The following is a 23,484-nucleotide window of genomic DNA, read 5'->3' on the forward strand; positions in this document are numbered from 1 at the left end:
CTGTATTCCAAAAACTGTAAGATACTGGTGAAAGAAATTGAAGATGACAAACAAATGGAAAGATACATTGTGTTCTTGGATTGGAAGAATCAATATTGTTAAAATAGCTGTACTACCAAAGGCAATATACAGATTCAGTGCAATCTCTATCAAATTACCAATGACATTATTCACAGAGCTGGAACAAAAAATGTTAAAATTTGTATGGAAACACAAAAGACTCTGAATAGCCAAAACAATCTTGAAAAAGAAGAATGCAGCTGGGGGAATTACACTGACTTCAGACTATACTACAAAGCTGCAGTAATCAAAACAGTATGGTACTGACACAAAAACACACACATAAATCAATGGAACACAATAGAAAGTCTGGGAATAAACCCACGCACTTATGGTCAATTAATCTATGACAAAGGAGACAACAATATACGATGGAGAAAAGACAGTGTCTTCGATAAGTGGTGCTGGGAAAACTGGACAGCTACCTGTAAAATACTGAATTTAGAACATTCTATAACAACATATACAAAAATAAACTCAAAATGGATTAAAGACTTAAAAGTAAGTCCACATACTATAAAACTCCTAGAGGAAAACATAGGCAGAACACTCTCAGACATAAATCACAGCAATATATTTTCTGAACCAGCTCCTGTAGTAATGGAAATAAAAACAGAAATAAACAAATGGGATCTAATTAAACTTCAAAGTTGTTGCACAGCTAAGGACACCATCAATAAAATGAAAAGACAACCTACAGAATGGGAGAAAATATTTGCAAATGTTGTGACTCACAAGGGACTGATTTCCAAAATATACAAACAACTCATACACCTTAATATAAAAAAAAAGCAACCCAATCAAAAAATGGGCAGAAGACCTAAACAGACATCTCTCCAAAGAAGACAGACAGATGGCCAACAAGCACATGAAAAGATGCTCAACATCATTAATTGTTAGAGAAATGCAAATCAAAAGCACAATAAGAAATCACCTCACACCAGGCAGAATGGCCATCATTCAAAAGTCTACAAATGCTGGAGAGGGTGTGGAGAAAAGGGAACCCTCCTACACTCTTGGTTGGAATGTAAATTGGTTCAGTTACTATGGTGGACAGTATGGAGGTTACTTAAAAATCTAAAAGTAGATTTATCACATGATCCAGCAACCCCACTCCTGGGCATATACTTGGAGAAAAATATAATTCAAAAAAACACATGCACCCCAATGTTCATAGCAGTGCTATTTACAATAGTCAAGACATGAAAATAACCCAAATGTCCATCAACAGATGACTGGATAAAGAAGATGTGGTATAAATATACATACAATGGAATACTACTCAGCCATAAAAAAGAATAAAATAATGCCATTTGCAGCAACATGGCTGGACTTGGAGATCATCATTCTAAGTGAAGTAAGCCAGAAAGAGAAAGAAAAAAAGCCATATAATATTGCTTATATGTGAAATCTGAAGAAAAAAAGGACACAAATGAACTTATCTACAAAAAGGAAAATAGACACAGACATAGACAACAAACTTATGGTTACTGGGGGTAAAGAGAGTGGGAAGGGATAAATCAGGAATTTGAAAATTGCACCTTTTGGGGCATGATGGAAATGTTAGCTTTTGATTGTGGTAGCGGTTCATTGGTTTATACATCTATCAAAATTCATCAAACTATACATTTGAAATATGTGTAGTTTACTGTATAGGAACCATACTACAATAAACATGTTAAAAAAATACAGGTTCCTGAGCCCTACCCCAGACCTTAAAAAGTTCAGCTGATGCTTGAACAACACAGCTTGAACTGCTCAGGTCCACGTATAAGCAGAGTTTTTTCAAAAATTGCTACTACAGATACTACGTGATCCCATGGTTGCTTGCATCTGCGGATGGGGAATCACAGATGTGGAGGGCGGATTGTAAACTTACACACAGATTTTCAGCTCTGTGGGGGGTCAGCTCTCCTAAGCCCCACGTTGTTCAAGAGTCAACTGTTCGCTACCTTGCTTGTGCATTAGACCCACTAGAAGAGGGTCTACACTATACTTCCAGGGATTCTGGTTCAACTGATCTGGGGTGGGGCCAAACAGGTAAGTTTAAAAAGCTTTCCAAGTGATTTTTATAGATGATTACGGTTAGGCCACTAAAATCGGGGTCCAGGAATCTGCTCCTAGGTGATTCTCACAAACACTACAGCTTAAAAATCCACTGGCTTCCTGTTAAGCTCTCCAGCTCTGGAGTCAGACTAAGGTTCAAACCCTAGCTTACATGTGCAATGCTTATACTTATAATAATTTATATATATTGTTTATACATATGACATAGTCACTAACTTCCAGTTGTACGACCTTGGGCTAGTTATTTAATATCCTTGTGTATCAGGAGACTATAAACAGCATCTATAGATTAAGTGTATTATGAGGATGGAACATCGCATGCAAAGTGTTTAGCAGAGGCCTGGTACACAGTAAATGTTTAATAAATGTCAGCTGTTATAATTATAAATAATAGTAGAACTTTAATAAAAGTTGAAATTCCTCTGGCTTTTTTCTTTATAATTTTAATAAACTTATTTTCTTTAAAAAAAATTGTCTCATAGACATAGAATACAAACTTGTGGTTGCCAAGGGGGCAGGGCGTGGGAAGGGATAAACTGGGATTTCAAAACTGTAGAATAGATAAACAAGATTATACTGTATAGCACAGGGAAATATATACAAGATCTTATGGTAGCTCACAGAGAAAAAGTGTGACAATGAATATATATATATGTTCATGTATAACTGAAAAATTGTGCTCTACACTGGAATTTGACACAACATTGTAAAATGATTATAAATCAATAAAAAATGTTTAAAAAAATTGTCCAGGTTGGCCACTTAAATGAAGCAAAATGTCTTACAGTGCTTGTTTCTCCAGGTTTTAGCACAGTGGCTGGCACACATCAGGGGTTCAATGAATATTTCCCAAATATGTGAACGAAATGAATTACCGGGGGATTTGTATTTGCCTTCACCCGCAAACTGATCTTGCCCATGTCTCAAGATTGTAAAAACCTCACTGGCCGTGGGGCCATTCATTCTGTCTCCAAATGCTGCCACGATGCCCATGGCTGTAATCAAGAGCAGACCTGATTTATGCCGTCTGTGGAGTAAGCCAGGGAGGTGGAATCCTCCACCACTGGTTTGTTTATCGCTGAGTCCCTGAAAATCATATAGGGAGGGAGAAGGTGGTATGAAGAATGACTTAAAGACGACTCCCCATCACATTTGTGATGAGGTTCTTTCACTCTGGCAGACTATAACTGTTTGTTGCTGCTAATATGAAAACTCTAAAATTGTTACAAAAACACATGGCAAGTCCCATGCCTGTGTCTTCTACCTGAGGGCCACCAGAGTGCTGACAGTGATGGAGAAGCAAGCAGCCTTGATTTCAGGGGCTTAATTAATAAACTGTTATTAGTAGTTCTATAATTCTGTAATACTTCTTGATGAATGGCTACAGTATATAAAGTGAAATGTGTTTCCTCCACATAGCGGATACTGACTAAAGGGTTTGTTTTAAAACATTTAGGCTAATTTGGTTCTTTGTTTTATTTATTCATATACATACTTAATTGAAAGCCCAACAGCTCAAAAGAATTGTATTAACTTGATCGCCCTCTACTGGCCGTTAGGTAAAGTACTACTTATTTTGAACAGGTCCTACAGCTATTTTCAGAAAATACTAGGCTTTTAAACTCCAAAATACTTTCTATAGGTCAATTATAAGTAAAGGAGAGAGACTCATCTAAACTAAACCCCAAACCGTCTGCCTTATTTTTTTAATATTCTGGTTCCTGAAAGGAGGTCATCTGACCTAATGCAGTTGATGATTTATGAAGAAACATGGGCAGGAGCCAAGGGCCCCTGAGTTCACCTGGGCCTGCCTTCTCGACTGTGAAAGGCAGTTTGGGGTAAGACAGACCCGAGGCTCCTTTTCAGTCTTTCCAACTGCTGTGGCATAGAGACTACACGCCAGGTTAGGAGTGCAGTGCCCTGAGGTCCAGTCCTGATTCTAACTTTTATTCTTGCTGTAAAGTAAACAAAGGATGGGAAGGGATCTCTAGGGTTCCTTTGAGTTCTAACGTGTTATTTATGACCGAAATCATAGTTAAGCTTGAACGCATATAAACATATAAACATATGTGCTCAGGCTTAAGAATGACAGGGAGAAATTCTCAGAAGGATAATTATAGTAAAACCCTTTTAAGTTTTTTTTTTCCCCTATGAAAATTCTCTAGAAAACACAGAGCTTATCCCTTACATAGCCACTTATAACTGAAACTGTTGTCTCCACGTAAACCCTAACGTTTTTATTATCTAAAATATAGAGGAGGGAAAAAATATCCAACGCCAGATTCTAGATCAAGTTCTTATAATCTGAAAGAAATGAAGTAATGAGGCCCTTCAAGTTTGAGGAAGAACAGCTGCCTCTAAGTACCCACACAGAAACATTTAGGAAAACCCAACTACTTAACCCTACAAAGTAGACCTACAATATGATCAGCAACATTTTGCTTCCATCAGTTTGTGCTTGACTCCCCAGTACCTGGTCACAGTGCAAAGGATCCATTAGCTCACACAAGGTAAGCACAGTGTAATCCTTCAGCATTAAAGCAAATGCTGAAAGGATTTAAGAATGTCAGAGCAAGGCAACACTAGAAGAATCTCTTTTGCTACTGCAAGGGAAATAAAATGCCACATTACTCAATGTAAAATTAATTGACCCAGAAATGATCAGCACCTAATGAAAATTCACGAAGTTACAAGAATTAAAACCAAAAATCATAATTTCCTTACATTTAATTATCCATATATTCTACCAGGCACTTGCATTGCACAGTTGTTAAAACAACACAGGGAAGGGGTTGACGGGAGCATTATTAGGCCCATTTTGTAGATGAAACTTGAAGGGATTATGTACCTTGCCTACAAAGACCAAATCAGACAGATATTAAGTATCATTTTCAGATATTTAAAATCATGCTGTAATGGATTTTCTGAGAAAAACATGTAAATCATTCTAAGGTTGTTAGTGTTGTATGTGTGTGTGTGTGTATCTTCTTTTCTAAGGAGAGCAGAAGAGAAATAAATCAAAGATTACTAGGGGAAAACCAGAGCAATAGAGCTGGGAGAAGAAAACTTTTGAGTTTGATTATGCACAGACTTCTCCAAAACAAGAGCCCTATTCAATGTGAAGCTCACCCTGAAGTTGACTGAGCACCTACAAGGCACATCCTCTGTGTGAGGAATATCATAGGAAGCCATAACCCCTCCCCAGTTCATTGCCTAGTTGGGAAATAATCTATGCAGATTAATGCAGGCTAAATTCTGTTCTCTATGAGACCTGTGGACAGAATGCCAACTTATAGTTCCCAGGGGTTGGAAAATAAGGGAGTAGAAACTTAATGTAAATCACATCCAACCCCATGAGCATGTCCTTAAAAAAATTATCACCTCTAGTTCAAAATGTCCCAAATCTTGTCATTCTCTCCATCTCTACTAATACTATCTAGACAAGTGGTCTAAAAGATAAGACCACTGAAGTATGTTTCATGACTTTCAAGTGGGCAGTTTCAGAGAATGGAGCATCAAGGTGGTGTCCTCTTCCTGAATACTAAACATTTTGAGACTCTGTCCTGTGGTCTCTGGAATCTGAAGGCAAACCATGCCATGCCTCTGTTGGTATCATGCTCATAAAATTCAGTCTGCAACAGGCTTATAAGGGGGTCATACAATATAACGATAACTCAGCCTCATCCAAATGACTGTTCTTCAAGTAAAAAGCTTAAAATACACCAGACTGGACACCAGCATGAGTCCAGATGGCAAAACTGGAGATCAGCATGATCTCTGTATAAGCATGTGAAAAAATCTTTACAGTCATGCTCTTCAACTGGATATGAGCTCTCTCTCCTCCGAACCCCCATAACCTTTCTTGTATCTCTCTGATAATATTTTTGCATTTGCTTTCTCTGCCTGTTGAACCGTTAAGTTCCTGTGGGTATGGAGCATGCATGATCATGTATGCCTCACTCAATCAGGCAGCTGGATAGAATGAGACCTATGGAGTCTGACAGATCTGTCCCAGAAAGCTGGCTCCACTAGCTGTGGGACTTTGAGCCCCTAATTAACCTCTCTGAGCCTCAATTCCAACAGCAAAACAGTTGTTATTAAGATCAAATGAGATAATGCATGTAAATTGCATAGCCAATGCCTTGTCCCTAGTAACTGATGCAATAAGTGACAGCGCTGTGTGTTTAGTTGGACTCTCCAGAGGTAAAATCTGAAGTAGGGATTTGGGTGCCTGTGATTTAACTGAGGGAGAAACTTCAGGATTAAGGGAGTGAGGGAAGCAAGATAGGGAAGCAGGAAGAGCACTGCAGAGCATTAACTGCACCAGAGCTGGATCCACCTTGGAATGGATCCAGTCCTTTGTACCCTCCTGCCATCCAAGCCCTCCATGTCAATCAGTCACTGGCTACAGGCTGCCCCCCGGAGGGTGAGGAGGAAGACATATCCTCCACAGCCAGGCAGCTCCCATTTGGCTAAGGACAATTCTCTGGAGTAAAGGACAGCTGTGAGCTGACAGCAGCCAATATTCACAGCAATCTCGTATGGGAGCACTCACTACCACACTGTCATTTTTGTATTTGTATCATCTCATGTCTAGATCTGAGCTTTTGTTATGACAGGTACTCAGTAAATAGTTATCACTCTGAATTAAATGAAAGGATCCAAATTATGGAGCATATGCAAAACCAGCATGCATAACTCAAGTCTCATCCACAGGTCTAAAAGTTTTGGAGGCAGTTCTCCCATTTCTCCCCTTTCTCCCCTTTACTGGCCCTATAATTACCAAGACTTCCCCAGCTTATAGCATGTCCCCAAATTCCCTGCCACACTGATTATTCTGAAGCTGACTTAACTGTGAATTTCTCTGTTTCCCTTGTTTCAGAGATTTTTCTGATGTTAATTACACCTACACTTACATCCAAATATTCCATTGTGATGCAGATTATATTTGCAAATGCATGAATTATTCTTTAAGGGCAAAAGAAATTAGCAATGTTTCACCACTCACTGTGCCATGTTTCCAAGTACATAAGTGACAGATGCACTTTTAAATGATGTACTTCTGCTCCTTGATATGCAAGGACCCAGCTTTAAAGAGATAGAAGATGTAAAGGCACTGATGTCAAGCTTGAAATTCCGTCTCTGTCAGCAAATGCATAAGTAATGTGCTCAGAACCCAGTATCTGCTCAGATTAGATTGTATCAGCAGACTTACACTCTGAAACACCATTAGAACAAATCCCCAAGCACCCAAGGAGGGAAGGGGAAGTGAGAGCTGGGCTGGTCATCAGTGGGAGTGGAGAGAAAGCATTTTGTAAACTGTAAGGTACTTTATAAAAGTCAACTATTAATATTAATATGAATTCTCCTACCTTCAACCTTATGTTCAATGCCCTCTAAATCCATTGACCTCACATCGCCTTTGAATTAATCAGCCCCTCCCAGAGATTCTGCTTCTGTTCTAGTGACTTGGGGTCAAACAAAAAGGAGCACAACCAGACTGAGTGTTCAGCTCTTTTCTTGCACTCTCATCTAAGACTCAATCTATTGGCAGGAACCAACTTGAATTCAGAAAACATGTCCAAGCAAGTGTTAGAAGACCCTTAACAGCAGGCTATAGGAATCATATGTAAAGGTAATAGGGATTCTGGACACCATCCTCTCCATCATTACGTCAGGGAAGTGAATGCTCGACCACTAGTTGTTGAGTTTGGAAAGATTCATGTATGTGAAACAAGAGGATCTTTTGCCTCAACTCACCAGATCTCATTTTAGTTCTGTCAATCAGGACCATGAGGCATTTGAGAAAGGAAGAAGAAGGAAAAAAAAGAATACCCACTATTTCTATGGGTAATCCACAAAACAATGAATCCCTCACATGGAAACTCATAGTAATGGGAAGAAAGGGCAGACCCTATATTTGGAAGGGCAAATAGTTGAGCTCTAGAGTAGAGGCTGGCAAACTGGGGGCCAAATGTGGCCCTCTGCTTTTATAAATAAAGTTTTGTTGGAACACAGCCATACCTATTCATTTACATATTTTCTATGACTGCTTTCAAACCACAACAGCACAGCTGATGCTGAGTAGATGAGACAGAGACCATTTTGGCCCACAAGGCCAAAAACATTTACTCTCTGGTCCTTTACAGAAAGCGTTTTCTGACTCCTGTTCTACAGTCAAACTCCCTGTGGTTAGATACTGGCTCTATCACTTTAGTTGTTACCTGAGAATCTTCTTCAGTATCATTAACATGAGGAAACTAACACTACTAACTGCATAAGGTTGATGTGAAGACTGAATGAGTTTAAATATTCAAAGCACACAGAACAATGTCTAGAATACATTACTGAATCAATAACTGTTAGCTGTTATTAGTATAAACAACAAGATGAAACCTCCCTCTCCTCTTATACATCATTGGCTCTTCTATCAGCAGAACCACCTAGACACCTTTCTGTCCTTTCCCACACAGAGACATAATGCGAGTGCAGACAGATCACTTTCTAGATATTCCCAGCAGCCATGCAGAGGGGAACCTACTTTTTCCCTTTCCTCACTTTATTTCTGAAAGAGGACCTCAATTAAAAGCTCATACAGAGATTTTGAAAACCTTCCTCTGTCTCCTACTGAAATATTCAATGGCCAGCCTAACAACCCTGATAAAATGACAGGTTTGTTTTCCCAACTAACAGTGTTTTCTCACCTTTAAAATCAATTAGGGACTCTGAAGACACAGTATGATTCAGGGACTGTGGCTTAAAACAACAACTCCGAATTCCTAAGAGTGCTTATTAATGCATACAGATTCGCTGTTCAACATGCATAGAGGGTCCAGCCTCTCTGTGAAGTAGGAATGTAAGGCAGGAGGTAAAATTAGTCTAAGCTGTGAATAACCACCTCCTTGAAAAACACTGATGGATAAGTAGATCACTCCTCTCCCTTCTTCCCTGCTTTTCTCTCTATATATCCTTCTTTATTTCCCTGTCTCTTTCTGGCAGTGTTCAATAAAAAAAGGTCAGTGTTGTGAGTAAACAACTTACACTGACAGGCATATGTGCAAGACACTGTCCTGGGGGCCATGGAAAAACCCCATGAGGTATAATTCCTGTCCCAGGGAGTTAATAATCCATTTGGGAAGACAAGTCTATGAAAAGTTAAATAACAATTAATGAGTTCAATGACAGTATAAGATAACAATGGTAAATATACCACCATGTAATAAGTAATCAATTGCTAAATGCTTTCTTCAGATAGACAGAATTATGCAAATTTCAGAGGAAAATAAAATCCACATGACACATCGATTTGTTAACCAAAACAGGAGGAAATGGCCTTCCAACTTCCTCGTACTGAATATAAAATGCCAAAATTAAACATGCATTTGTATTTCAAGTGAGTAATTTAAGGTATTTTAGTTTAAAACAAACATTAATTAACTAGCTTCCCAGGGTAACAATGTGTGTTAACCAGCCACTGAACACTGTTTTCTAACTTCAGTTGTAATATTTTTGGAGAAAATGTGTAAGTTGGACCCAGAGATTCAGAAGGAAATCAGGACACATGGTATGGTGAAGCTTTGAGAAGAGGATAGCTCCCACAGTGAGGATGTGAGGATGGAATGGGGTCCTGAACAGAGTTAAAGAACTCAAAAACTGAAGTATATGAATATAGCAGAACTCAGAGAACAGCCCCCCAAGAGTCAGCATGAATGAGCAGCAGTAGTTGAATTCTAGAAAGTTACAACTCAGAACACACAGCACGAGTTCTCTTGTAAAAAGAAAGCCTGTATCCCGAACAATGTTCCTGCCCTTATTGCACACTTGCGCTGCCCTCCCATCCAACCACCTTCAGGAGCCTATAGGCAAGAAGTTGCTCATTAGGAGCCCTGACCTACTCACTCCTCCCCCATCTCTGCTGCATCTCCCAAAACATAATCCTAATTATCCTAGCACTGAGATCAGGAAACCAAAGTCTCTTCCACAAATATACTTCTTCCTGGTTTTTATTCTGCAGCAAATATCCCTTTATGTACTTCTTAATCAGAACTTCAAAGCAGTTAAAACTTAGAGAGAGAGAATACAAAGAAAAACATTTTTTTTTTAAAAAGACAAAGGGCTACAGAGTCAAATTTGCATAAAGAACCACAAGTGCTGGGGACTAAGGTGATGAGAGTGAAGCAGATGAGGCAAAAATAAAAGTTGTGCCAAAACACTTAGCAAACAAGGAAAACAATATTCTAATGCTGTATTTTGAAAAAAAAAAAAAAAACTTCATGCAAAAAAACCCATTGTGAACAATATATACAAATTTTAAATAAAAATGAAATTCAAGACAATCAACAATATTGCAATAAGTACATACCAGTCAATAATTACTTTAAATGGTAATGGACTAAATGATCCAATCAAAAGATATAGGGTGGCTGAATGAATACAAAAACCCAAGTAAGTCTATTTTTAGTCTTTTGAGCAATCTCCATACTGTTTTCCATAATGGTTGCAACAAACTACATTCCCACAAACAGCATAGAAGGGTTCCCTATTCTCCACACCCTCTCCAGCTTTTATGAGGTATGGACTTTTGAATGATGGCCATTCTGACTAGTGTGAGGTGATACCTCATTGTAGTTTTGATTTGCATTTCTCTGATAATTAATTATATTGAGCATTTTTTCGTATGTCTATTATCCATTTGTATGTCTTCATTGGAGACATGCTTGTTTAGGTCTTCTGCCCATTTTTGGATTGGGCTGTTTGTATTTTGTTATTAAGTTGTATGAGCTATTTATGAATTCTGGAAATTAAGCCTCACATCATTTGCAAATATTTTCTCTAATTCTGTAGGCTGTCATTTTGTTTTGCTTATGGTTTCCTTTGCTGTGCGAAAGCTTATGAGTTTAATTAGGTCCCATTTGTTTATTTTTTCTCTTATTTCCATTGCCTGGGTAGACTGCCCAAGGAGAATGTTACTAAGATTTATGTCAGAGAATGTTTTGCCTATGTGTTTTTCTAGGAGATTTATTGTGCCTTGTTCTTATATTTAAGTCTTTAAGTGATTTTGAGTTTATTTTTGTGTATGGAATAATGGAGTGCTCTAACTTCACTGATTTACATGCTACTATCCAGTTTTACCAACACCACTTGCTAAAGAGATGGTCTTTTCTCTATTGTATATTCTTGCCTCCTTTGTCAAAGATTAATTGACCATAGTTCTGTGGATTTATTTCTGGACTCTCTATTCTGTTCCATAGATCTATATGTCTGTTTATGTGGCAATACCATGCTGTTTTGATTACTGCAGCTCTGTACAAAGAGAGTTAAATACATACAAATCAATCAATGTGATACACCACATCCACAAAAGAAAGGACAAAACCACATGATCTTCTCAATAGATACAGAAAGAGCATTTGATAAAATTCAACAACCATTTATGATAAAAAAAACTCTTACCAAAGTGGGTATAAAGGAAACATATCTCAACATAATAAAAGCTATTTATGACAAACCTATAGCCAGCATAGTACTCAATGGTGAAAAACTCAAAATCTTCCCACTAAAATCTAGAACAAGACAAGGTTGCCCACTCTCACCACTTCTATTCAACATGGTTTTGGAAGTCCTAGACACAGCAATTAAACAAACAAACAAAACAAAAAACAAAAAAAAAAAAGAAAGAAAAGGGATCCAAATTGGAAAAGAAAAGGTAAAATTGTCACTATATGCAGACAACATGATACTATACATAAAAAACCCTAAAAGCTCCAGAAAAAACTACTACAGCTAATGAAAGAATTCAGCAAGAGAGCAGGATACAAGATTAACATACAAAAATCAGTTGCATTTCTTTACACTAATAATGAATCAACAGTAAAAGAAAGTAAAGAAAAAAAATCCCTTTTAAAATTGCACCCCAAACAATGAAATACTTAGGAATAAATCTGACCAAGGAGGTGAAAGACTTATACATGGAAAACTACAAAACACTGATTAAGGAAATTAAAGATGACTTAAAGAAATGGAAAGATATCCCATGCTCTTGGATTGGAAGAACCATTATTAAAATGGCCATACTTCCCAAGGCAATCTACAGATATAATGTGATCCCTATCAAATTACCCAGGACTGGAATAAATGATTTTTACAGAACTGGAATAAATGATCCTAAGGTCTTAAGATTTATATGAAATCACAAAAGACCCAGAATTGCCAAGGCAATATTGAAGAAAAATAATGAAGCTGAAGGAATAATCCTCCCAGACTTCAGACAATATTATAAAGCTACAGTAATCAAAACAGCATGATATTGGCATAGAAACAGAAATATAGATCAATGGAACAGAATAGAGAGCCAAGAAATAAATCCACAGACCTATGGTCAATTAATCTTTGACAAAGGAGGCAAGAATACACAATGGAGAAAAGACAGTCTCTTCAGCAAGTGGTGCTGGTAAAACTGGATAGCAGTATGTAAGTCAATGAAGGTAGAGCACTCCATCACTCCATACACAAAAATAAACTCAAAATTGCTTAAAGACTTAAATATAGGACAAGACACAATAAATCTAGAAGAACACATAGGCAAAGCATTCTCTGACATAAATCTTAGCAGCATTCTCCTACAGCAGTCTATTCAGGCAATGGAAGTAAGAGAAAAAATAAACTAATGGGACCTAATTAAACTCATAAGTTTTGCACAGCAAAGGAAACCACAGACAAAACAAAATAACAAACAGAAACAAAATGGCAAAACAGAATCGGAGAAAATATTTGCAAATGATGCGACTAACAAAGGCTTAATTTCCTGAGTACATAAATAGCTCATACAACTTGATAACATTAAAACAAAGAACCCAATCCAAAAATGGGCAGAAGACCTAAACCAGCATGTCTCCAAGGAAGAAATACAAATGGTGAATAGGCACAATGCTCAATATCACTAGTTATCAGAGAAATGCAAATCAAAACTACAATGAAGTATCACTTCACACCAGTCAGAATGGCCATCATTCAAAAGTCCACAAACAATAAATGCTGGAGAAGGTATGGAGAAAAGGGAACCCTCCTATACTACTGGTGAAAATGCAGTTTGATGCAGCCATTATGGAAGACAGTACAGAGATCCCTTAAACAACTGAAAATAGACTTACCATATGATCCAGCAGTACCACTTCTGGGCCTATATCCAGAGGAAACTCTAATGTGAAGAGATACATGCACCCCGATGTTCATAGCAGCACTATTTACAATAGCTAAGACATGGAAGCAATCTAAATATCCCTTGAGAGATGCCTAGATAAAGAATTTGGGGTATATTTATACAATGGAATATTACTCAGTAAAAAATAATAAAAGAATGCCATTTTCAGCGACATGGATGGATCTGGGGATAGTCATTCTAAGTGAAATAAGCCAGAAAGAGAAAGAAAAATACAATATGATATCGCTTATATGTGAAATCTTAAAAAAAAGCCAAATGAATTTATTTACAGAACAGAAACAGATTCACAGAGAGAAAACAAACTTAACGTTTACCAGTGGGTGAAGGGGGTAGGAAGGAATAAATTGGGAGCTTCAGATTTATAGATATTTAACTATTACATATAAGATAGATAAACAACAAGTTTCTACTGTATAGCACAGGGAACTATATTCAATATCTTGTTGTAACCTATAACAAAAAAGAATATGAAAACAAATACATGTATGTATATGTATGATTGAATTATTTTGCTGTATACCAGAAATTGACACAATATTATAAACTGACTATAATTTATTAAAAAAATAGTAAAAAAGAAAAACAATATGAAAAAAAAATGAGCATATGGATTGAATAGACATTTTTCCAAACAAGATATACAGAAGGTCACCAGACACATGAAAAGTTGCTCAATATCACTGCACACAAGGGAAATAGGGAAATAAAAATCAAAACCACAAGAAGGTATCACCTCATACCTGTCAGAATGGCTATTATCAAAAAGACTACAAATAATAAGTGTTACTGAGGATATGGATTAAAGGGAACCCTCATGCACTGTTGGTGTGAATGTAAATTGGTGCAGCTACTATGGAAAACAGGATGGAGGCTCCTCAAATTATTGAAAGAGAACTACCATATAATCCATATATTTTTCTGAAGAAATCAAAAACACTAATTCAAAGAGATATATTCATCCCTATGTTCATTTCAGTATTATTTACAATAGCCAAGATATGGAAGAACGTTAAGTGTCCATCGATAGATGAATGTATGTGGAATATATACATATGATAGAATATTCCTCCACCGAAAAAATAATGAAATCTTGTCATTTGTGACAACATGAATGGATCTAGAGAGTATTATGCTAAGTGAAGTAAGACAGATGGAAAAAGACAAATACCATATGATTTCACTTAAATGTAGACTCTAAAAACCAAAATGAATAAACATAGCAAACCAGAAAGAGACTCATAGATAAAGAGAACAAATAGGTGGTTGCCAGAGGGAAGAGGTGTGGTGTGATGAATTAAATAAGTGAGGGAGATTAAAAGGTACAAACTTCCAGCTACAAAGAAATGAGTCACGGGAATGAAATGTACAGAATGAGGAAAATAGTCAATAATATTGTAATAACTTTGTATGGTGACAGATGGTAACTAGACTTACTGTAATGATCATTTTGTAATGTATAGAATACTGTTGTATACCTGGAAGTTACATAGTACTTTAGGTCAATTATGCTTTAATGTTAAAAAAATAAAAGAACAAAAATCAACAGTACTTTTATGGAACATCTTGAAGCCTAAGACAAAGGAAAAATTAGTAATATGAATCCTGTCTTTATCAGAAATTTGTATATCCTGTTCATCATGGGGTATTTTTTAACACTAATTTTGATTTCTTAAAAATATTTCACTAAAATATTACTTATCTTGATTTCTAAGTTTTTAGGCACCCCCTTAAATCTGCACCCAAGGCAAACACATCATTTATCTTACCTGCAATCCTGACTTTCCCCATATTATTAAGGATCCTTGTATCACTAGGAAGAGCAAGGGTATTGGCTTCTGATATAGCCTTCCAAATTCCTGATGCCCATTTCATTAAAACAAAAAACATAAACAGAGGCTTCAGAATTGTTACAGTGCAATGGAGGCTGGTTCCTATTCAAGCATTATTAAAAAGCTTAAACGTTCCCCTGGGGTTCAAATGCTATGGCTTCTGTTCAAGAAAGACTATTATTGGAAAGCCCTAAATTTAGCATTACTTCTCCATTTCTGTTCCATTATGGGTCTTCCTTTGCAAACAAGTTCTTTTTAAATCAGTATTTCCCAGTCTTTGCACCATTAAAGACTAATTATTTCTCCCTACCTCTAACCATGCCCTGGGTTTTGAAAAATGTTTTTTGTTAAACATGTATTAATACACTTATTAATAAATACTGTCCATCATTCTAATAGGCTAAGATATCTATATTTTCCAATCATATCTTCTGATCAGTGGAAGATGACCTATGATTTCCAGGCTGAGTTGACACAATTATAACCAAGGGGAGAGACACTTATCCTGCAAGTTAGCCCATGCAGTTTCATCAAAGGTGTCAAGTTTTATGTCAGATATTCTGAAACTCTGAAAAGTTCTCAAAAATTTATGATGAAATATTAATTAAAGGTAATAGCATAATGTAAGTGATAGCTAAGCCATGTTTTCACCTAGGTTTATAGAAAGATAATAAATATGTAGAAAGAAAAATAGTTTGGTGTACTAGTAGTATAATTAGAGATAATTAAAAAAATTACATAATGTTTTTATTTAAAATTTGAAAAGGAAGCTAGATCTCATTACCGACTTCCTCATCTCATTAAGGCCTGAAGACCCCCAAGGTGGAGCTACTGTTATGTTGAAAACAAACCAGCTATGGGGGAAGATTGAAAGAGAGCTGATATTTCTGAGCAAATATTCTTGAGTAGAAGACCATGAATATGTTATATGGTAAGCAGGACAAGGGGCCAAACACTGAAGCTTGCTATATGTCTATGAGAATGACATTTCCTGGGGAGGGGGGAGGGTACAGCACAGTGGTAGAGTGTATGCTTAGCACGCACAAAGTCCTAGGTTCAATCCCCATCACCTCCATTTAAAAAAAAAAAGTAAATAAATAAATCTACTATCTTCCCCCCACAAAAAAAAAAAAGAAAAAAAAGAAAATGCCATTTCTATATGCTTTTCAAAGTATCTGTTAGAATAAGCTAAGTAAGTAAGCTCCCTGAGTTCCAGGAATCATCTGTATGCCCCAACATCCTGCAGTGCCCTCCCAGGACAGAATCAATAAATATTTATTGAATAAATATATAAGTTCTGACTTTGTTATTTCATCACCATTCTTTTAACAAATAATGCACTCCAAAAGGTATCAAGATTGGATAAGTGTGCCTTTAAGATAGATAAAGAGCCTTAGGCCCTTTTTTTTTTTTTAAAAAAAAAAAGGTATCTTATCAAGAATCATTAAGAGACATTATGGAGCATCTCTATTCATTTGTATCTATTGGCGAACAAACTGATGATCTGTCCCACAGATTCTTCCTCTTGCATTTGCCTCACTGGATTTTCCAGAAGGGACAAAAATAGTTATGACATTGCCTATGTCACCCTGGATGAACTCATCAAATCTCTCTGAAAATAAATGTTATAGTTTGTAAAATAATGCTAACACTATCTGCTTTAAATAACCAGTAGGGTTCCTATGAAGTTCAAGTATACAGGAAAATTAAGATACTTTTGAAACCATACCAAGTATAAGCTATTATTATTACTGTTATTTTAATTTGATTGTAATGTCATCTCTATTTACCCTCTCCAAGAGCCAATACATGCACTTTTTTTAAAAAAAAAAACCATTAGTCATTTAGATATTTTAAAATAAACAAATGTCTGGCTGACAGCTTCAGTCTTCACCTAAATGTTTGGTTATTGTATCTGCATGGTTGGAAAAGTCATGAATTTACTGCTGTGCACTTGAAAGCATCACCCTTTAGGATTATTATCTTTCTTTATACTATTGAGATAATGGTAATTTTCCTGTCTAAATGTAAATTTAAAATGGACATTTTCATGTCTGTCTGGGAGAACAAGGTAAACAAGACTGTCCTTCTCACACAAATGTTATTTAAATTTCCATGTAGCTCATTTTTATTTAGGACATATGTGCACATCAGAAATGTACAGGAGAACATTAATTCATTCTCCTTGAAACTTAGGAATCAAATTTAAATTTGCAATTGTTTGCAAAGTTTTTAAAATGGCGACATGCTTTTATTTTTTATTAGCTGTAATGGGGTTAATACACAAAAATAAACTAAGACATGCTTTTTCTATGTTGCATTTGCTAATGAAGAACTTATTATCCACCATTTTGCAAGGTGCCTAGCAGTGAGGTGAAGATACAGCAAATAGGAGTGAACATCTGGGGCTTCTTTAGTATTTCATTTTCATACATGTTAATTTGTTTGCAATTATACAATAAAATGTGAACACATCCTCAGAGTAATTCTGACAGTAACTTTATAGGTTTATAGGGTACCTATACTGTAGATACATATAGATTTATAGGGTACCTCGCTACTCCCAACATAACTTCACTACACCCATGAGGTAATCACTGTTATAAATTTAACGTGTATCCTTCCCGACTTTTTAATATATAATTTCAATAATTTTTAATATACAATTTTAAACATACACATGTATTTTTATATAAATAGCACATTGTGCATACTGTCCAGCAAGTCTGTTTATTAACATATGTTCTGGAGACACTGTCATAGAGGGACACAGAGCTCTACCACATACTTTGCAATGTTGCATCGTATTATATGATGGGGACCCACCATAGTTTACCTTAGTTTATCATAGTTTGTCTCATTCCTTCTGCATGGATACTTGGACTATTTCTGATGTCTTTATGTTCAAACCATACAACAGTGAATACCTTGTATATGTTTCCTAGTGCACCTGTGTGCATATTTCTCCAGAGTATACACTGAGAGGTATAACTGTGGCTTCAGGAGCATTCATTACTTTTCTTCATTTAAATTTTAATAGACACTGAAGACTTGCTCTCCAATAACAGAATACTAATGCATACTTGCACCACCAGGATCTACTCCAATTAGGAGGCATCCCTGTGCTATTCAGGGAGGAAATGGGTAAGGAAGGAGAAACTGGTGATTTCTAGCCCTTCTGCAATACTTCTGGGGGTTCCATGCCTGCATTTAGCAGGTAAATTCTGAGGGAGTAGAAGGAGTTCAGCCTAGTGATAATTCTCCTCTTTCTATTATACTAGAGTTAATTCCTCCTTTATGCTACTCCATCCTGTTATTCCATTTTCAGTTGACCCTAGATATCTGATATCAGAATCCTCTGGACCTATATTTCCCTTTGATATGACCATAATGAAACAGCCCACTGAAATTAATAGCAACTATCATTTACTAAGTGGCACATTTTGCATGTACTATTGTAGCTAATCCTCAAAATAACTGTCAAATAGGAACTACTTTGATCCACATTTTACAGATGAAGATGTGGTCAGAGAGGATACATGTACCTATTCAGAGTCACAACATATATTACTAAGTGGTGTAATGGAAATCTAGACACAGGCTTCATGGTTCCAATGCTTGCCCTGGGCTATGATCCATCAGGCTCCACTGCAAGCAGTAACTCCCTGCTCTGCCTTCCTAAGCTCTTTATCTCCGCCTTCTTTATATCAGCCACTGCTTTCTACCTCATATTAGTTATTTGTGAATAAGATTTACCTCATCTTTTAGACTGTAAGCTTCTCAGTGGAAAGATGCTTGGTTGAGTCACCTCTATCCCCACCACTGTTTCAAAAACTACAGTACCTTAAACACAGTAGAAAGTTAATAAATATATTTTGAAAGAAAGATATACTCACTATTCAATATCATAACATTTCTTCCCCTACAATCCAAGATCACTGAGTGTCCCCCAGACTGAATCTGACAATGGCCTTCATGGGTCACTTACTGTGACATCTGTCCTGGGGCCGATTCCCACATCAGAATTTCTAGACGTGGTTCTCTGTTGTTAATCCCATGTCTATCACTAGGAGCCATTTGCTTTGTGGCCCATTCCCCTAGGGCTCCATTGATGCAGGAGCTGATGCTCTAATTTAAGTGAATTCATCAATGCCTTAATTAGAATTTATTTCCCTTAATTTATCAATTGAAGCCCATCACAGCTTGTGGCTTACCATCTCTATGCTCTGTTTTTCATCTTTCATACCAAGTCCTTTTGTTCTAGCATTTATCCTCAGCTTCCAAGCTTCTGGGTCAGGCCTTTAGCTTGCCTTCACCTCAATTGCTGAGTGGAAAGTTAATTCGATGGACTTGGAGCTGTCCAGTTTCCAGGTCAGCTCCAAGCCCAGACACTACCTCTTGATTCACCTTTCAGTCCATGCTCTGCTGCTCAAGGGAGAATCACACTCTACCCTACCCTCATGATGAATGCTAGCCATCAAGATTTCAGATTACACCAAGAATCTTGGGCTCTTGTTTATTTGGATGGAAATCTGGCTAACAGGTAATAACAAACATGGTAACAAGGATCATCAGTGCTCCAGTGAAGGAAGCAACCCTCGTGTCAAGAAGACTAAACCACCACTTTCCTCTCTGCCTTTCTCCAGCTGACTAATCCCCAAAGCTATGATCAAGTCCCTCCTCCATGTTTCCTTTCTCAATTTCCTCCCTGCAAATTATTGAGAAACTTCTTAAACTTCTGATGTTTAATTATATATGATCTCATTTTTAATGTGATTTACAGCCTGCCTTATTAAACTAAAAGCTTCTTGAAACAGGGGTCATATTGCCAGATTCTCCTTAATCACTGTCATCAACATCATAACAAATATTTAATTAACACTTTGCTGTGTGTAAAAATGCTTTACACAAATCAATTCATTTAATCATCACAAGAACCCTATGAGGCTGGTGCTATAATTTCTCCATTTAGCAGATGAGAACACTGAGGCACAGAGATAAGTAACTTGCTCAAGGTCACATGGATACTATGTGATGAAACAAGTATTCAGGTCTGGGCAGTCTGTTTCTAGAGCCCATGAGCTTAACCACTGTGATCTTTTCTTGTATGTGATCCCTTTTTGTACCAAAAAAGTTGAGCATAGAAGTAATACCCAACAAGAATTCACTGTACACTTGGTATACAATTTGGCACTAGTGGTCCTTTCAGTGTCCTTAAGTCCTCTCTATAATCATTTTAAGACTCAACTGTACATTGACCAATTACTTAAGAGGCCATTGTCCAATTATGGAGGAAGGGATCAGACTGGATCAAGATTTGCCCCCCAAATCTATTGACCCATTGGAGAGGCAGACCCAGAAGAAGATGCTTCCAGGAAGTTGGTATGGCCGGAAAAGCACTGAGCACGACAACAAGAGAACACACTCCAGTTGAGGCAGACAATAAAGTGCCTTCTGTTTAAGGCACTGAGCTTTGGAACAAGGCTGTCTGAACTGGAATCCTAGTGCCATGAAGTGTCTTTCTCATGGAGCTATTGAGAAGCCAGGTGAGATAATTCTTCTCAAGTGTCTAGCACAGTAATGGGCAGCACTTTATGTGTTAACTGCAATATTATACACAATAATGAATAAAGAACAATTTCTGATAAATGGGTTCCTGACTTGTATATGGGGTGCAGCAACGGGGAATAAAGGCATGGTGGACATTCAGAATTCAGCATCTTTACCTGAATCCAATGGGTTCTAGTGAGGTTAGCCCAAAAGTAGCAGAATCAAATTCAGGGAGGGCACTGGGCCCTAAATCTAGAGATCAAAGTCCCTGTGTAATGCCTGCAGAAAGGAAGGCAACAAGTACAGGGAGACTGAAATTGAGCCCCCTTAAAACCAAGTTCCCTTTGTGATTAATCTCTATCAAAAATTGTATTCCCTTGCTTGTCTCCTCTGACCTCAATCCCTTTCTTGTCCCCTCTGACCTCAATCCTGTGCTAACTGAACACTAATCAACCAGAGTCAGATGACTAAGATTGTTGTTATCGATAACATTGCTAACATACTAAAATTGCTGTTGTAAATATTATCATTAATGCACAAATTCAGGTTGTTTCTCCAGGGCAAGATAAGCTAACAGGGCCCCAAGCCAAGGACCACCTGGCCTAAGAATTGTAAACCAGAGACAGCATGACCCCCTGAAACTACAATTAAAAAATGTCATAAGACAGTGATTAATTCCACCTTCTTTGCTCTTCCCCTTTAAAAACACCCCTAACTCAAATACCAAGAGGGAATAGATCTGAGACTTGTCACCCACTCCCTTGCTTGGTGCCCTGCAATAAATCCTTATTTTGCTGCAAACACCGCCTGTCAGAGTTTGGCTTTCTGTTCTGCAGACAGGTACATAAGCCTTTGCTTGGTTAAAAGAGAAGCCTTTCATCAGAACCGAGCCACAAACTGAGGATTCATTCCGGACACAGGTGAAATATCATGGCTCAGCTGAGCCAAAGGCCAGAGTGAGACAGCAACAAGGTCGCCCTAGAGCAGAACCCAATATATGGGGTGAGGCAGATTAAATCAGCCCTATCTCCACTCAGGAGCAGCCCTGAGAACCCCAGGCAGGCTGAGCATGAAGGAAGGGATCATATAGCACTAAGGTAAGAAAAAGCTAGGAGTCAGGCTGGACCTGATCCATGTTGAATGGGGCTGCCTCAGCGCCCTGTTCAGGCCTCACCCTGTTGGTGAGCAAGCTGTCTGGTGCTGTGCCCTTTGCTGAAGGCAGGCACATGGCAGGTGACTGACTGGAAAACCGAAGCCAAGCTGTCAGTTGGAACAGACCATGGAACAAACCTTGACAGCAAGTCTCACAGCCTCCGGATTCCCAGTGGTGGGGCACACATCCTCTGGGTGGGGAGCATCGATTCACACAGCACGAGAGCCATAACATAGCAGGAGACACACAGAGGCTTTTAAATGTCTATTTTTTTCAAGTGGTTAACAAAGCAGAGGAGAAATTTTCAGGGGTCCACAATGAAGAGTTTAATCCCAAGAGCCAGTGAGGGTGAAAGGAAGAAGAAAAGACAGTGGAAGAAGAGGCCTCAGGATTTTGAAAGAGAAATGCAAAGGTTGGTAACAAGGGGGGAAAATAACTTACAAATCAGAAACCGTTCATATCTACATTTGTAGAACACAGTTTTCTACTCTCCATTTTCCATTTCTATGTGTTTCTACCTCAAAATTCACCTCCTTTAGAGAAAGCCACATCCTCATCTGGTCTGTTTTCATGTGACCCAATGTTTATAATAGTGTATTTCAAAGTACAGTTTAAACTCCAAGTATTATAGCTACCCATGATCTCCTTAGAGGACATTCATCTTAACATGTCCAAGACCCTCAAGACTTATACAGTTCCTGGCACTGTACACAATGGGTGCTCAATTTATGATCACTGAACAGATGAAAAAAAGAATGAGTAAGGGAAAAAGTGAAGGAAGGAAACAGTGGGAAAGAGGGAAGGAAGGGAGGGAGGGAGAAAAGGAGGAAGAAGTTATAGGTGAAATTTCATTCAACTTTATAGTTGAAATACAGGGTGCACAGAGGGGAGGCAGGATGTGAGTCCATAAAAGTATCTTAGCGCATCTTGAGAGTCACGTGGTTCAAGCTAAACATTGGAGCTTTATCACACTGGCAAAGAAGCACAATCAAAGGTAATAAAGCCGAAAGAATGACGTTTCAAAAAGTTACCTCCAATGCCCTCTTCACCCTGCATGTTATTAACCTCATTTGTTTGTTCCCTAGTTCAGACTAATGTACTTGCACCCAGAGATTTGGCATATTTATTCAAAATCAGCAGACCTCAGCATTTCCAAGAAACATTCCTAAAATGACTTCCTATCAGACTCTTTATTATCTCGGTACTTTATTCTTAATTTACATGATTCTAACCCTGCACTTGTTTATTTGTCCCTTGGGGTGGTCAGTTTTCCCTAAAAGTTATGAGTATATTCTTCAGAACCAAACAAACTTGGATTCAAATCATAGCTTGTCCATTTGATAGCTTTCTAACTCCAGCTAAACTATTTAACATCTCTGAGCCTCAGTCTGTTCAGCTGTATAGGATGATGAATGATGCCTATCAACATGCTTTTTGTAAAAATTGAAAGCTATTTAAGGTTTAGCCATATAGTAAGCAATCAGTAGCAGCCAGTGATAGTGGTATTGCCAACACCAGTTTAAAATAGTAGTAATAGTAGGTTTGTTTGTGTTTATGGCCTGGTATATTCTCTGATAGAGGACACTTTTCTTTCTTTCATTATT

The 23,484-nt window shown here is 37.5% G+C and overlaps 1 protein-coding gene across 1 annotated transcript in view; it reads right to left on the bottom strand.

Moving 5' to 3' along the window:
* The window catches only part of CA10 (carbonic anhydrase 10), a 511,272-nt gene that overhangs the window by 463,647 nt on the left and 24,141 nt on the right, over positions 1-23,484 (bottom strand). The gene's annotated exons all lie outside the window — the stretch shown is intronic.

Source organism: Camelus ferus, chromosome 16 (assembly GCF_009834535.1).
Source record: "Camelus ferus isolate YT-003-E chromosome 16, BCGSAC_Cfer_1.0, whole genome shotgun sequence".
NCBI classification, from domain to species: domain Eukaryota; kingdom Metazoa; phylum Chordata; class Mammalia; order Artiodactyla; family Camelidae; genus Camelus; species Camelus ferus.